Genomic DNA, 18,347 nt, shown 5'->3' with positions numbered 1-18,347 from the left:
ATTGGATCGTGGGCAGGCAAGTTTGATATTGGCCACAGCCGCCCCCCTCCTTGGCCGGGATGACGGTTTCAGCAGCGGTACTGTCAGGACGCCGAAGTGCCGTTTGCAAGTTTCTCTCTTTAATCTCCCTGCCAGTCAGTGCTCGGGACGCTGCGTATCGGAGGGCATCACTGGTATATAGTGTGGTGTTTCAAGTGTAAATTTTCAGATAAAATTTCAAACCCCAAAGTGTTCAAAAATTATTTCTCATATTTTATTTACATTTTAATTATATTTAGGGTATTTATTTATTTATTTATTGTTTATTAAGTTGGTTGATCCCTTGGTTTTCGGGAAATACAAATATCGGGTTTTGTGAAAATGTTTTAAAAAGGGAACATTTCCAACGGAGTGATTAGTGAGAGTTTTGAGAGAAATTATTATTTTCAACTGTTATTATTTATTTACCATTTAATTGCCGGTATTAATTAAATTCCCTTATTTGTTATATTATTATTATTATTATTATTAAAAGTGTTCAGTAGCTAGGGTCGCTCACTGAGATGATTAGCATCTCACGTTTTTAAGTTCTGTTCCCTTAGGTGCAAGGGGTGGTAGGCGTTCTTCCGGAGCGAACCAAATCTCCGCCGCTATCGTGTTTCGAGAAGTACTTTTGTACTCGTTCATTTCAGTTGTAATATTTCTTTCATCTTTGTTGTAATTTCTATTAAATAGCACTTCATGAAGCTCTGTATACTATTCTGGACACTTATGTATTATTTATGCACTGGATTGCTGTTATTCCTGTGAAGTGTTGTAAAGTTGTGGAATCAATTTGTAGTTTTGTGGGAGAAATAAGGGGATGAATATAAAAGTGTGTTTTCAGTGCAGGTAATTTGTGGTAAGTCCAACCCTTAGGGGAGGTTCTGCCGAATTTTCCATTGGAGGGTCCGGTAGGATTTCCCTGGGATCAGGACTTGTCTAGGGTTCCGATGAGGAATTTTGGATGGGTCCTGACAAGAAAACTCATTGAGCATTTAATATAGTTTTTTATGCGAATCCACCCGAGATAGCTCGACCAACAACCCGCTGGGGTGCTGACCCATTACAAATGAAGGTGGGGCCGATCACTAGGGCCCAAGCCAAGAAGTTCAAGGACAATCTTGCTGTCTTCATACAAGGAATAAGTCATAGTCAAGAGGGGTTGGCCATATCTAAAGAACAAAAGCCTGTTTTACTCATACAAGCAATAGAAGCCAAAACGGGGTCGGGTGACGTTTTTGGTAACAATAAAGAGGCCGGGTTGTATGAATTGGAACCCCATCTTTATGGGTTTAATTTATATGGAGGATGAGTCATAGAAACCAGCCAAAGCAGCTTCAAAGCCGACCAACAAGGAGGTTTGCGCACAAGGAGAAGGAAAGGCCGGATTTGCTGTATTCTTCGCGGGCTTTACTGTATTTTACTGTATTAGCCTTTTCTCTTACTTCCAAGCAAGGGCAACGTGAGGAACTTCACAATAAGCTTATTTGGCATCCTGCAAAGCATTTTGAAGCTGATTTGGAGCTCACTTGGGTCAAAGAATTGGTCAAAGTCAATGTAGTCAAAAAGCTAGTATTTTAGTTTCCTAATTTTATTCTACTTTTTGTTTTAGGAAACTACCATTATTTTTAGTTTCTATTTATTTATTTTCTGGACAAATAAGATTAGAAAAGTTATTATTTTATTATTTTCTTTGTAAATTAATTAATTCCTAATTCAAAATAAAGGAATTAATTAATCCAAATTAGATTAGGAAAAGGAAAGTTTCGGCCAAGGTAGAATTCTTCATTGAGTGGCCGGTTTTTCCTAGGGTTTTTAGGGTTTATTTTGTTTCTTTCAAAGCCTATTTAAAGGCTTATTTTTCATTAATAAGATAACTTTAAAACTTTAATTTGACTAAAAAAAATACTTGTGAGATTAATTATCTCTTTGTTCTTTGAGAACACCTAAAACACCATTAGAGAATTGGTTGTTTTAGCTTGACTTATCAATAGGTTTTCCATCCCCTATTGTGGCGTCTACATTATACCAAGGTTTCTAACCACAGGTTGGTTAGGGGTTGAGGTCCATTCCATTAGAACTTGAACTTAATTAAAGATTCGGGCTAATATAATACGGGTTTAGGAGCAGGTCGTCCTAGGTTCGTATCAGTTTTTTTATTTACAGCCAAACACTTATTAACTTTTTAATAACAGTTTTTTTTCAAAAAGATCAATTATACAAAACTCTACAGATTGAAGCACTATTTTCATCAGTTAGACCAAATTGACCCTTGGTAGAAGCCTAATAAATTTCACGCCTACCAACGCATGCACGTGAAACTCACTTGGATATTAAGATATAATTGGAGGGGAAATTTTTTTAAAAAAAATAAAAAAAGTTTTTATGAGGAAACTAGAAATAAATTTGAAAGCTAAATAGGGGATTTTTGTATTTTTCCTTTAATTTTCACTTCTACATCAATTTTTTTCTTTTTTTAAGAGATTATTGTATTTTAATATTCTTAACTTTTACGGTTTTACAATTTAAATTTTCAACTTTTAAAACTTATAATTTAAATACTCAATTTACAATTTATTGCAATTTGAACCATATTGGCTTTTTACTAATAGTAGTGTTAGCAAGTATCTCATGTGAGTTAAACATAAGATATCAAATTGCAACTTTTTTAACATTAGTACATTCCATTTTTAAATTTCACATTTTAATGCATTCTAGTTTGAAATTTGTTGCAGCTTAATACCAATAACGTAAACTATACATGAGAAAATTGTTAAAATCGATTAGCCAAAAGTCAAACATGACACAAATTACAATAACAACTGTAAATCATGTCTAAATAACAATTTATGAATGTCAAGAGCCTAAAATTGCAAAATTATAAAAATTAAAAACATTAGAATGCAATTAATCCATTTTATTTTATTCTCTTGCAGTCTCTTTTATAGGGCAAAATATACCAAACTCCTCTATATTATTTGATAGATACATAACTCTCTCAAACTATATATATATAAAATAAATAACCCCTTTATTGTAGAACGATGTCCAATTAAACCTTAACGTAATGTCAATTTTGTGATAAAAAAAGAGCGATTACAACAGTTTTTTAAGTAAAAAAAAACTTTTATTGTATTTAGGGCAAACTATATAAAACCAAATCTTGCAATTAATCTCCTTAAACTATTAATGTAACAAATAAACCCTCAACTATGATTATGTATAACAAATGGCCCTCTTCAAACCAATAAAATATTAAAAATTATTTTAATTTAACAAAAATACCCTTTTGCCATACCTATTATATCATTTTTTAAATGATTTAATCTAAATTTGTTTTAGAAATATTTCATCTAAACCTTTTAAAGTTTGAACAAATTATAATTTAATCTCTCACATTTTAGAAATTATAACTAGCACCTATATAGGGGATGTGAATGCCAAATATTATTTTAATTTGACAAAAATACCTTTTTGGCATACTGATTATACCATTTTCAAATAATTTAATCCAAACTCTTTTTTAGAGAATATTTCATCTAAACTTTTTAAGATTTGGACTAATATCTCGTATTTAGAAAAAGAGCAAATTTTATTTAAACCCCTTTAATTTTATTATAATTACACTTAAACTCCACGATTTTGGAAAATCTTCATTAAGATCTATTTAATTTTCTATATTTAGTAAAATAGCTTCAATATTTGTTATTTTTTAAAGTTAATTTTTGCAATTAAAAGCCAAAAAAATCAAAAATAGCATTTTGTGATTGAATAATATTATGAAAATACAATTATAGCAATTTACTTGTTAAAATTAACAGATAAATGGGGTTTAATTGATGGTTTTTTTAAAAGCATAGGACCTAATTGATATTAAGAGAAAATTGAGAAGGTTTGAATGAAATTTTCACTTAGAAAACTTGTAATTAGCACCCCTATATGGGATATTATGTTGAGGAATATAAATGAAAAAATGTGAGACGAAGTTGATGAATTTTTAAAAATTGGCGAAGGTCGATGATATTTTTGAAAACTGAGTAATCAAATTGTATTTAAGTTAAACTTCAGTGAAGGTGGATGAAATTAATTTTTTATTATTTTAATATTAAAACTATTATTTTCTTCATAAACAATATTATAAATAATATTTTTTTCAAAAATTATTCAATTATGATATTTTCATCAAAGACTGAAACATTAAAAATAGTTTTTTTTAAATATAAATATTATTTTCTTCGAAAATTAAAATATTTTAATTAATATTAATATTAATTAAATAAATTTATTTATTTTGAGCATTTAAGTAATTTTAGATTTTGTTATTGGGATAATTTTAACTTGATGTATACCTTTTTATTTGATTTGTAAATTTTTAATAGCTTGAGTGGTTCTTTTTTTTTTTTTTTTTTTTGGGGGTACTATTAGGGGATTATTTGTAAGAATTAGATAGTCAAAGAGGTTTGATGTAATTTACCATTATATTTATAATATCCACTATGTTATACTATATAAATATTTTACATTAAATTGATAAATAATATGATATTATGATCAACTAAAAGCGATATAAAATAATGTAAGTATAAATAAGAATATAAATAAATTTTACAATTTTTTTTTCGCTACAATATAATGTTATCCATATATTTTTTAAAAGAATGATAGAAAACTAAAATGATTGTGGAAATCATGATAACTAATACAAAATTAATAAGTTGAGAGGGTTTTTTTTTTTTGGGTATTTTTTAGATGGTAATTTTTTTAGTTAATTTTCAATTTTTGACTAATAATTTTTTATTCATGTAGTATTTAAAATTTACTTTCAAAAAATTTAATCATTATTTTATTTTGTAAGTGTATTGTAGAAAATTTAATCATCATAGTCTTTATATGTAACTTTTACATAGTTTATAGGACTATAAAAAGGGCAATTTTATTTAAACTACAAAAATTCTTATTCTACATATGCCGAAACTAAATCATATTTTTGCTTTATACACTAATAAAAATATGTCCATTTTATTTTTAATAGTGTTATAAACGTAAATGAACGATATAGGTCCATCTAGTATATGTATGCTGAAGTGTATACATTCCTTTGATTTATACAAGTAGGCTTATTTTTTTATCTACTATTAAGAGTGTGGTAAATATAACCTGAATGACATTGATCTATGCAATATATGTAATTTGGATTATATCTGTTTAATACTTAAGGGTATTTCTAACCTTTTATCAATGGGTATTTTGGAATATAAAAAATAATTAAAAATGTAGTATATTTAATAATTTTTACAGTGTGAATCAAACTACTTTATTATAATGAATTTGAAATAGATATTAGATAATGAAGAAATTACGACTATATTAAAACTTTTAATAGTCTATCTATATTCTGGTCTCATGCAGCTAAACCAATCGTAAACTTAAAAGTTAAAACAGCGAGTTTCCTTTGGGGCAAAACTTTTGAAGAGCCTCATAAAGTTTTTAATAAGGAGTCAGATAATGCTAGAAATAATTCTCCTATGAGTTATATTTAAATTTTATTCTGCAAAAATTTAAATATATTTTATTTTGTAAGGGTGATATGCAGATTTTAATCATCATAGTCCCTATTTGTAATTTTATTTTCATAGTTTGAGGGATCATGGTTTTGTGTATTTTATCCTTTTTTAATACGTACCATACATTTGAACAAAAGAATGCAGGATTTGGATTTGAAATAGACTTTAGATTACGAAGAAATTAGGACTTTTTTGTAAAATTTTAATTGAGAGTCCATGATCAATTTCTGGTCCCAGGCAGCCAAACCGGTCATAAACTCAAAACGACTAGTTTCCTTGGCGAAGACGCTACGTGAAACAATAAAAGATGTCAGAAATGGTGCAGCTAGAGATAACGCTAGGCCTGAACTGCCACGTATATTTTGCGCTAGGCGTCCTAAAGTTTGCACCAAGGGGTGGGACCTGGTAGTGCATAGGCTCAATTCAGACGGTTGGACAATCATAAAAAGGTTATTGAAGAACAACTTTGGAAGAACATAACAACAAATGGAGAAGAGCATGTAGGGGTTGTGGCCATAGTAGGTAATGGAGGCTTAGGAAAAACCACACTTGCTCTGAACTTGTTTCAACAGCAAATATCTCAGAAGGATACCGACTTTGATTTGCGAATTTGGGTTAACGTCCCGTATGAATTTAACATGGGATCACATGAGGAGGGAATCATGCCTCATGAACTTAACATGATATCACTTGTTGAGGGAATCATTAGGTATACAGCTAAAAAAGATGTTCAGGATGAACGACTTGAGTCTGCAACAAAGAGACTACCACAGTGCACACCATCTGAGGGACCTAGCGCCTTCCATGAAGTGAACAGGCTTCGCATTGAACAACTTCACGAGAAGGACTCTGCAGCCTTCTCAGAGACTGAGATGAGCGCCATGAAAGATAGCCTCAGCTACCTCAAAGAAGGTGAATTGCATGACAAGCTTTGAAAGATAATAGATGGAAAACGGCTGCTTCTTGTAGTTGATGATGTCTTGGATATGGACACTGAAAAGTGGCTACACTTCAAAAACTTGTTATCAAATGCTGGTAGTGATGGGAGCAGAATAATAATAACTACTCGTAGTAAACTTGTTGGAGAGATTACTGCAAGTACAGACAAGAATGTCCATATGCTACGCCATCTACATGAACGTGAGTCTTGCGACCTATTCCAACGATCTGCATTTGATTTGCAAAAGCCAGTCAACTCTAAAATTGTGGAGATTGTGAAAAGGTGTGGAGGAAGCCTGTAACACCCCGCCCCGAAATATGCCGAAAATTACTCAAGTTAATCAAAGTTGATCGGGTTTGACCGTTGTTGACCAAGAAGGGTCAAACTTTGACTTTTTGACTCGACAAGAATTCTAGGTTGACCAAGGCACTGTCGTGAAGTACGCATCGATCCGAGTTCATAGACTAGTAGCACGATGAAAACGGAGTTTCGGTTTGAAAGTTATGGGCAAAACAAGTTGAGGTCCAAATTATCCGAGGATGCCCGAGTTGACTTTTTATTTTTGTAGAAATGAGCTTTGACTCATGTACGATTGTGAAGTACTCATTGATACGAGTCCATAGACTAATGGCATGCATGATTTGGATATTTCGGTGAAAAGTTATGGATCTACAAAGTTTTCTAGTACATTATTATTTTATTATTATATTATTTTACATTATTTTCATAATTTCTTATCCTTTTCTTTTCCTTTAATTTTTTTTCTTTTTCCTTTCTTTGGGGAAAAACACGAGGGGGAAAGGAAGAAAAAAAAAAAAAGGTACTATTCATCATCCCCTTTCCTCTCTCTCTCTCTCTCTCTCTCTCTCTCTCACTACCATTCTCGGTTGGCCGGTGTTTTTGAATTTTTGACCACCCATTGCTCAGACATGCTGGCCACCGATGTAACCAGTCGCCAGTGAGCTTAGCTGCCAAATTTCGTGGCCGGCCGGTTGACGACGTGCCCAAATCGGGCTGTGGAAGCCGACGACAGCCATCTCTCTCTCTCCGGCCGAATCCACATGTTCCAGTGCATCCAAATCGCACCGACCACACCATCTGGCAGCTGCTATGGACTTGAGGGCAGACAAGTTTGATATAGTGGCTATAAGCCGCCCCCCCCCCCCCCCCCACCCTCTTCCATGGTTGGGATGACGGTTATAAGCAGCGGCGCTGTCGAGACGCCGAAGTGACCGTATACAAGTTTCTCTCTTTAACCTCCCGTCAGTTGGTGCTCAGGACGCTGGGTATCTTCGGGCACCACTGGTATATAATATGGTGTATCAAGTATTTTTTATATGTTCGTACATATATTTGTATGTTATATTATTTGATATTATACTGTATATACCGCACCATACGGAGGCGGCGAACTAATGTGGTCCATGTAGAGCTAGCCTCATAACCATGTTGCCTACAAGTCCAGGGGATCAGACGGCTAATATAGGCAACCACCCTGGTTTATATTGGTAGCAGAGTGCCGGCGACAGCTGGAATCATGGATCACGTAGCATGTTAGAAGGTATCGTATGTATCTCCATTACGAGCGTGCATATTTCATTTTATGCTATGGATTTTAAGATATGATTTTATGTATTTATGTTATGTTATCTATTTGTGATTTAATTTTTTACTAATATTCTTAATCGATGTCATTATATTCTTATTACTATTAATTGTATTTAACTATTTATTTAATCATCATTGTCACTGTTATCGGGATTGTTATTATTGTTTATAATGATTATTTTTATTGTAATTCCAATTTCTATTATTATCTGTCAGGACCCATCTAAAATTTCTTCCCGGAACCCTAGACAAGCTCCGATCCCAGGGAAATACCACCGAACCTTGCAACGGAAAATCCAGCAACACCTCCCCTAAGGGTAGGACTAACCAAAATTTTCCTGCACAGAAACACACTCCAATAATATCTCCTTATTCCTCCCACCTTACTACAATTTGTATCCACAAATTTTCAGCACTTCAAAATAAATTCAGGGAAATAAATGCATAATTTAATAAATACCAGTCCAATCAGTATACAGAGCACTTTGATAAATTCATTAAATATTAATTTAATACAATAATAGAATAAGAAATGATACAAAATGGAGAGGAAAGGAGTGAAATGGTTCTTGGGCTTCAGCAACAAATCGAGACGTCGAGCTCACCCCCGGACGATCAACGTCGACTAGCCCAAACCTAAGGGAACGGAATTTAAAAACGTGAGATGCTAATCATCTCAGTGAACGACCCAATCTATTAAACAATATTATTAATAATCATAATACATAACAACATAATACTTAATGAATATAAGAATTCAATTATTTAATGACAATTAAGTAATTAATAATAGTAATAATAATAAATCTTTAAAATAAATAATTACTCTCAAACCCCTCACAATCCGCTCAATTTAGTAGAATAATAATAAAGAGAGTAAAATTAAATAAAATCAATTAAATTAAATAATAACCAAGTACAATAATTTCATAAAAATCATTTGATAAACAGTAAACTAATTTAATTTCTATAATACTAATAATTATACTTTTATTCAAATAAAGTTTTCAAATAATTTATTGTTAAAATTTGTATGGTAAAAACCGTTGATGCATCCACTATATATCAGTGGCGCCAACAGTACCCAGCGTCCCGAGTACTGCCAGACAGGGAGGTTAAAGAGAGAAACTGGCATACGGTTACGTGGCGTCCCACCGTGCCACTGCTAACAGATGTCCCGGCCATGGAGGGGCGGCCTACCCTCGTGCGATGGCAATCACAGGACGACCCAATATATCCTGCGGGCTACTCATACCCACATCCACCTGCGCGCTAATCACATCCATGTGCACACTGATCATATCACATATAAAGAACACCAGTACGTGTATGGTGCATCTAAAAACTCATAAATTATAAATCAATATATTTTTATTGTCTTAGAAATTTTCATAAATACCCTCGGGTTTATATCCAATTAAACCCGGAACCTTTTCCACAATCTTTCTATAAATCATCATCATCATATCAAATAAACATGCAAATCTTCCCAATACCATAAAATATATTCCACAATTATTTTAATGCATAATAAATTTAAATAAGTAATTTCCTTCAAGTCCATAAATTCAACTCGTATAAAAAAAATAATATTAAAACCACATAAATCCATATATAATTAAATTGATACAATCATGAACCATAAATTTAATAATAAATATAACAATAATTTATAAGGATTTAATACCATAAATCCTTTAAATTCCAAATATATTTTCAAATATTCAATCATAAAATAACAATTAATTTAATAGTAATTATTAAATTAATTCCAACTTCATAAAATCCTTAAAACCCCTAAATATTTTATAAAGCACAAATATCTAATTCTCATTAAATTTAGCACCAAAACTCAATTTACAATTTTACTAAATAATTAACACATGAAATATCACTTCCAAATATGCGATTATACAAATTTAATTCCCGAAAATAATTTGAAGGTGGGTCACTCACCTTGAGCACGCAATTAAACCACGATCCACCATAGGATCGATTCCCCAATCCACACGTGCTCCTAAAATAACAATTTACACATAGTCAAATAATAAAATAATATTTTATTCGGGTAATTAATACCCGGTACCGGGGGCCTAACATAGACATTGTCCAAAATTGACAAATTATAAGTCTATGGAAAGCTTGTGAGATGAGGATCACATTACCGACCTCCATTGAGCTCAATTCAATCGGCGGTGGCCGGAATTTGGCCGGAAAGCTTCGGCCGGTCTTGATCTCCTCGTATCTCGGAAATCAACTGGAGTTGAGTTAATCGGAGCTCAGAATCGGAATTAGAGTGTCCAAATTAGTGGGAAAGGACCTGTTGCACGACCGGTGGCTGCCGGAAAACCGGCAAACCAGTAACACACCGGCCGCCGGCGTTGGAGGCCGATCCCGGCGCGTCCGCTGGCCATTCAGCAGGAGATTTAGCCGCCGGTGTCGGCCAGCTGCAGGCTTTCACGTCGACCGGCACGTGGATCCTTCCGGTGGCCGGTGAGAACGAAAAGCGGTAAGGCTGAGAGGGAGAGGAGGAGAGAGAGAGAGGAAGAAGAAGAAAGAAGGGAGAAGAAGAAGAAGCTACCCCTCGTGGGCTTTTCCCCACATGGGAAAAAGAAAGAAAAAGAAAATAAAAAGAAAATAAATTAAATTAAATAATATTAAAACTAATATTATTATATAAAATAACAATAATAAAATAATATGGTATTAAGCATGGTTGACATGTGGCATCTCATCATGGTGACACATGGTCACATTTATTAAGTCACACGTGGCACATTGTTACACGTTTAAAAATAATATTAAAATAATACGATATTTTAAAACTTTGCAGGTCCATAACTTTTTTAATGGGATGTCCAAATCAGGCACGCCGCTAGTCTGTGGACTCGTATCGATGAGCACTTCACAATCATGTATGAGTCAAAGCTCATTTCCCCATAAATAAAAAGTCAACTCTGGCACCCTTGGACAGTTTGGATCCCAATCTTGTTTTGCTCATATCTTTCAAACCATAGCTCCGTTTTTAACGTGCTACTAGTCTAGGAACTCGTGTTAATGTGTACTTCGTAACAGTACCTCAGTCAACCTAGAATTCCATCCAAGTCAAAAAGTCAACTTTTGACCCTTGGTCAACGGTCAACAGTCAACGATCAAAGTCAACGGTCAACCTCGGTCAAAGTTGGAAAATTTCTGTTGTACTTTGGGACGGGGTGTTACATTATCATTATTATAATTATAGTTGTTTTCATTGTTATTATCAATGGTATTTATTAATAAAACTATTATTAAGTATTATCGCAGTTGTTATTCTCAGTTATTGAGATTTTAATAAATAATATTGATTATTATTTTTATTTTTATTAATACTATTATTAGATCTTTAATATTAATTTTGTTATTGTTCTTATTATTATTACTATCATATGGTACCTTCGGACAAGTATCACAGCCTACGGGCAAGAAAGATAGCCATCGGACAAATATAATAGTCCTCGGACAAGTGGTAGCATTTAGGTAGGTGAGATAGCCCTTGGACAGGTGTGGTTATGTAATAGCCTTTAGATATGTGATCGCCCTCGGGCATGCATGGAAATATGATAGCCCTCGGGCAAGTTACATTAATACCATTATCATTAAAATGATTGTTATTGTTTATTATTTGTTAATGTGATGTTGTTTTACCTTTCTTTCTATGTTACACATTGGCATATTTGTAAAATGATATTTGAAGTGTATTTGACATGTGCAGCACTAAGTGGATGGTGTGGGCAGACGAGAATCTATGATGGTATATTTTAATTGGTTATTTACTAAATTAATTCTATTATATGCCTTTTATATAATTTGTTATCGAAGTGCTGCCAATTGTGGAACTTATCTGTAATAAGGTGGAAGAGACAAGGTGGTACCATATAGGAGTGCATTTTGGTGCAGGTAATTTTTTTTAGGCATGTTCTACCCTTACGGAAGATGCTGCCGGATTTTCCATAGGATAGTTTGGTAGGGTTTTTCCTGGGATCAGGACTTGTCTATGGTTCCAATGAGAAATTTTGGATGGGTCCTGACAAAACCCTTTTGCCTTAAAGACAGTAGGTGAGAAACTCAAGTCCACAAATCAAGAAACCCAAGCTTGGTCCAACTTCCGCGACAAAGAATTTCAAGAAGTAGTCAATGAAGAAATCTTGCCCTCCCTTAAACATAGTTATGATGTTCTACCTCGGAAGTTGAAACAATGCTTCGCCTACTGTAGTATATTCCCTCAACAATCTGAGATTGATGTGAAAAAATTAATACATCTTTAGATGGCACAAGGGTGGATTTATCCATCGCCAGGACAACGAATGGAGGATGAAGGTTATGCATACGTTAAGAATTTATGTCAGAGATCCTTGTTTGAAGAATTGGAAGTAGACCATGAGAATGGCTTTGTAACAAAATGCAAGATGCCAAAGCTTATTCATGATCTAGCAATACTTGTATCAGGAACAAGGTTAGCCACATTAAAGCAAAAGGAAAAGCTTGAAATTGGTACTGATGAAAGAAGTACTCAAAAGGATAAAAAGTGATATTGGTACTCATGGTGAAAGAACTCTAGAGAATAAGCATGATATTGGTAATGATGATGAAACAACTCAAAAGGATAAGAGTGATATTGTCACTGATGAAAGAACTCAACGAAAGGATAAGCATGATATTGGCAATGATGAAACCACTCAAAAGAAGGATAAGAGTGATATGGGTACTCATGAAAGAACTCAAGAGGATAAGATTGCTATTGGTATTGATGAAACAATCGAACATGTCTCATTTCAATTTCATTTAGATGGGTCAAGGGAAATTCGTTCATTCTTTCATAAAAAAGAGGCCCAGGATTCGAACAATTATTTTGCCTAACCAGTTGCCAGAGGAAACTGAGGGACTCCGTAGCTCAACTTTTAAAGATATCATTTCCAATTATAAAAATTTACGCACATTGGATCTGCATTGTACAAGGATCAATGTTGTGCCGGAGTCCATTGATAAGTTGAAGCATCTAAGATACCTTGATCTTTCTCAAAACAAAGCTATCAAATCATTACCTGATTCAATCACGAAGGTACCAAATTTGATGACACTGAAACTCTCCTCGTGCTGTGGACTCAAAGAGCTGAAAAAAGATATGAAGAAACTAGTCAACCTCAAACATCTTGAGATTGATTGGTGCTACAGTTTGACTCATATGCCTCCTCGACTTGGTAAGCTAACTCAGCTTGAGACGTTGTCAGAATTTGTGTTGAAAAGGAGCAATGGAGAGAGTAGAGTACTAACTCCAACGGTACCAAAATGTTTGTATAGAAAGGGCATTAATTTGGAGTCGCTAGAAGAATTAGCGGAGCTGAACAACTTGAGAGGAGAACTGAAAATCAAAAATTTGAGAAATGTTAATGTTGACTATTCTAAGGTTGCAAATTTGGAGGGGAAAGAACTCCTTAAATCTTTAACATTTGCTTGGGAAATCGATCTCCATGCCGATGGCCAAGCAGCAAATGACAAGGCTCAAGATACACTCCAAGGTCTGAAGTCGAACTCAAAACTTAAAGAATTGGTTTTATTAGGCTACAGGGTTGACAAGCTTTCAGATTGGCTTCTCTCTCTCACAAATTTGGTCAAATTTTCATTACAAAAATGCGAATGCAAAAGTTTACAACCACTTACTCAGCTCACAACTCTCAAGGTATTGATACTGGACAACATGCATAATTTGAAGTATATCTCCAACAAGTCTGGTGACCACAATTCTGAGAGCAATCCCTCATCATCAACAGAATTCATTAAAAAACTAGAAGAGGTAAGGTTTACAGAATTGCCTAATCTAGAGGGATGGTGGGAAAAAGGTGATGCTTCTTTGGCATTTCCTCGTCTTTCCAGGTTGATGATCGAAGATTGCCCCAAGTTGTGTTCCATGCTGCTCTACCCGAATTTAAAGGAATGGCTAGTGTTGAAGAACACTAGCTTGGTGCCATTCATAAATACAACAAAGGATGAAAGCTCTGTCAAACAAACATTAATGAATGATGAAAGCTCCTCCACTCATCTTTCCAATTTGCAAAGTCTGTGCATTATTGGGGACAAGGACATGGGCTCTGAATATGATCAGATTGTGTGGAAAAGTCTCAAAAGCCTCCGGTTTCTGAGATTTGATAATCTTCCAGAGCTAAAGAATCTTCCCGAAGGGCTTAAAGATGTTGGTACCACCCTCCAAGAACTCGAGATTTGGCATTGTTGGAATGCAAAGCGTCCATTGTCTAATGGATAGGACAGAGGTCTTCTAAACCTTTGGTATAGGTTCAAATCCTATTGGACGCAATTTATTTCCATATGACAAATTATTTTTTTTTTCTTGGTCCTACTGTTTACTGGTATCATGGGAAAAAAACATAAAACCAGTTCTAAGAAGGAAGAAAAATATTTAGAGAGATATTGCCTTACAATATCCTTACCAAATCATGGATAATGAATGGATTAGATAATGCAATGCTATTGCATTCATAGTTGTCAAAATGTGTACCTTATCGTGTATCTTTTGCATTTAAAAGTTTGTCGTGTATCGTAACGTATCGTGTACTGTAAGATACAATCATAATTTTATATAATGTACTAAATATAAATATATGTCTTTAGCATTCCACATAAATATACCATAAAGATGAAAAACAGAGTAAATATATGTCTCTAGCGTTTCACAAAAATCAATCCATCATAAAGATGAAAAACAGAGTGAAAGAAAAAAATTATATTAGTTATAGAGCTGTTAAAATAAATGTTAAGAATAAATAATAATTGTAATTGGGGATGAAAAAGGAGAAGTTAGGAGGAATACCCATGTAGTAAATTTAGTGTCTTTATTTGCTATTTTTGAAAATAGAAATACATGATATACAGTGTCCCACTATAACAGACTTCTATTGTAACACAAACTGCATACAGAAACATATATGTCTCGGACTCCTATTGTAACACAAACTGTGAACAGAAAACATATATATCAACTGAATAAAAGAAAAAAGACACAAGTACAAAGTCAAAGCATTGTTTCTTTTCCCTATGAATTCTTTCTTTCTTCTTTGTTTATTTATCGTTTTCAGCAAAGATGAAGCTGTCTTCTTTTCTTTCTTTTTTTTTTGTTTTTTTTTTTTTTTTGGGTTGTACGCGGATCAGCGGTGTATCGGTAAGTATCATTTGACAGGTTTTTGTGTATCCGTCCGACACAGGAAACTTTCGATACACCTAAATGTACATGCCGAAATACTATCGAGACAATATATATCAATCCGCATCGTGTATCGTACGATACCAGCACAATGATTGCATTTTAGCAATCAAAGTACATCAAGTGCTGGCTACAGCCTACATATATTAGTTACCAGTTAGGATGGTTATAACTACTTTAAAATGACATAAACGTATTAAAAAACTAGCAAAGAGGAGACCGACATACTTTAGGAATTCTTTCTGGATCAGGAAACCGAAGATTTTGTGCATGAAGCATCTGGCTCTGAGTCATCAACATGTTTTTCTCCTTTAACAAAACATACCACAGCTTATTAAGATCATCCCAAGACTTCAAGCGCAGTTCAGAAGCCTTCCAACTTCGACCTGAGAGCAGTAAATTATTTAAAAACAAAAGAACTTTCAGTAACTATCATGAAAGCAGAATTTGGATACCGGAATTTTTCATAAACAATTTCAACTAATATCAGAGAGTCACAGGAAGTTGAACTGTTTAATTCCTTAGGTACGAGTGAGTTGAAGAAAATAACTTCAAAATTCTAACCATTCAATGAATTATATAATACGAAACAGAAAGGTTCAGATTCTTTAGAATACTTGCTATAAGAACATACATACGATGCATTACATACACTCTATGCTACTGCTATTTTACTCTATGCTACTGCTATTTTTGTACATAACTAGCAAAGTATCGAGAGGATTATCTTGTATATGTGCCCACCAACACAATGCAGAATTATAATTTATTTCATGTTAGCAGGCAAAGTTGAGGGAGTTTTGATGCATTTGAAATATGTTGTTTATTGAATAATATTGCAATTCTGTGTGACTTCCTTAAAAAACTTATTTTGTTTCCCACAAAACTCTTCCCTGTTTTTTAATTAATAAGAAAATTCTCAAAGGACACGCTCAGAGAATCAAACACAGGTTGGGTCCTCGCTAACAAAGATGGCAATTATCAACACTATACGTTTCAATAAATCCCTAGCAATAAAGTTCCAAAACCCAAGTCGAATTTCATTTTTACTTTCATTTTCTTTAACCGGATCACAACACGCACTAGTTTTCCACTCATTTTCATTGAACATTTTCATTTAAACAAAAGTGTAAATAAACAATAATCAAATACCCGAAATCAAGAAAGACAATGAACAAGAAAGCCCCAAGTTAATAAAGATAAAAGATTTTGTTTTTTTTTTTTTTAACCATAGACAACTGGTTTTTCTTCATCTGGGCTTCTATCAGCCTCAAAGAACTCCTCAAGAGATTGTAAACCGTCCTAGCTGAAGAAGAAGCAGCAGTTGTAGCTGCAGAAGTTTCAGACTTTGCAGCAGCAAACAGTGTTCTCCCCAAGTGTCTTGGCACAAACATGGTTTCGCGATCAAATTTCTGCATAAAAAATGCAATCCAATCAGAGTAAGCAGAAAAACAAAATGAGGCTGTGACAAAACATAAAATTTGATAAGAGAATGAGATTGAGAACATAAAACAATAAAGAGTCAATAAAAAAAGTTGACAACTTTTCTAGTTATTAAGTTCAAGAGTCTGTTTTTTTTTTTTTTTTTTTTTTTTCAGACACTATATTTCAGACTATTGCTCAATCTTCATCTTTAACAAGAACCAACCCCAAAACTAGTATAACCCACACCCTAACCCACAAGCTGGAACCAAATTTCACATAGAACCCACATCCTAAATCCCTGCATTCTCATCGAACAACCACTAAAACTACTAGAAATATAAAAAAAAAAAAGATCACACAAATTTGAGAAGAATCAGTCATAGCCCTCTCTGAATCTAAAGGGATCTCTAAGAAAGAAGAAAAACGCAGAGAGAAGAGAAGGGAAAGTGCAGAAAAGTCGAAGAGAAAGAACTTGAAGAATTTGAAACCTGATTTTTGGCGTTGGAGGCGGTGACGTCGTGGATCAGAGAGCTTGGGTGAAGGTCGTATGGTCGTGTGGGTCGATGAGTTTGGGTGGGTTTAGATGACTGGGTTTGATAAAGTGAGGTCGTTTATGTGGTTGGGTTTAGGCTTTCCGAGAGAGAGAGAGAGAGAGAAATGAACCATTCACAATTTCACATTTTTCACATTTCAAAATTAAAATAATTAAATGAATTATGAATGATAAAATTACAATCCAATGGTTGATATTAGTTAGACATATGAAGGATGGGAGGTCAATGGTGATAAATCTGCCACATATGCAAGCAGTATTAATAAAAATATTAAAATATTTATATAATATTAATATTAATATCGGTTTGATTCGGCTTAAGTCAACTTGAAACTCAATTGAACTGAAAACCGAACTTATTGTCTCGATTTTTTAATCTTATAAATCGCACCGAATGTGTTCGATTCGGTCTAAGTTTTTCAGAGTCAAGTTTTTTCTGAGATTTTTCTTTTTTTTTATTTTCAGGTTTAAAAAGTTGGTCCAAGATTTTTAAAATTTGCGATTGATAAATCAATTAATGAATAAATAATGCAATAAATAAATTATTAAAATAAATAATTCAATCAAAAAATAAAGCAATAAATAAATAAATCAATCAATCAATCAATCAATAAATTAATCATAAATAAATGAATCACTAAATAATACTAAATTTGCTTTTGTTTTTGGGTTTGAGAGGAGAGAATTTCAAAGTGATTTTCTAGCTGTGCAAAGAGGATAGAAACAACATTCTTAGTATAGGTTTGTGTTTGTTAAGTTCTATTTAGATATAAGATGCACACAAGTCTTTGAAGATTTAAGATTTAAAAAATAAAAAATAAAAAAAAATTAAAATGAGCACAAACTAAAAAAAATTAAAATTGAGAAGTATCTAATAGATAATTAACTTTTGTAACTTCTTTAATAAAGGGTCATGCATTCATGGAGAGGCAGTGGAAACACAGCCTTCGGAGGAAGGGCTCTGTTTTTGTCCTGTAAATGTAT

The 18,347-nt window shown here is 33.4% G+C and overlaps 1 non-coding gene and 1 pseudogene across 1 annotated transcript; one reads left to right on the top strand and one right to left on the bottom strand.

The window, feature by feature from the left end:
- The first annotated feature begins 14,409 nt into the window (after positions 1-14,409).
- TRNAR-UCU (transfer RNA arginine (anticodon UCU)) lies at positions 14,410-14,481 on the top strand. Its single transcript has one exon. It is a non-coding gene; the product is annotated as a tRNA-Arg (tRNA).
- Positions 14,482-15,000: 519 nt separating this feature from the next.
- Positions 15,001-16,794, bottom strand: LOC132800456 (uncharacterized; annotated as a pseudogene).
- Positions 16,795-18,347: the final 1,553 nt, after the last annotated feature.

Source organism: Ziziphus jujuba, chromosome 2 (genome assembly GCF_031755915.1).
Source record: "Ziziphus jujuba cultivar Dongzao chromosome 2, ASM3175591v1".
Lineage (NCBI taxonomy): Eukaryota > Viridiplantae > Streptophyta > Magnoliopsida > Rosales > Rhamnaceae > Ziziphus > Ziziphus jujuba.
The sequence above is the reverse complement of the archived record's forward strand: the minus strand, read 5'-3'. Positions and strand labels throughout refer to the sequence as shown.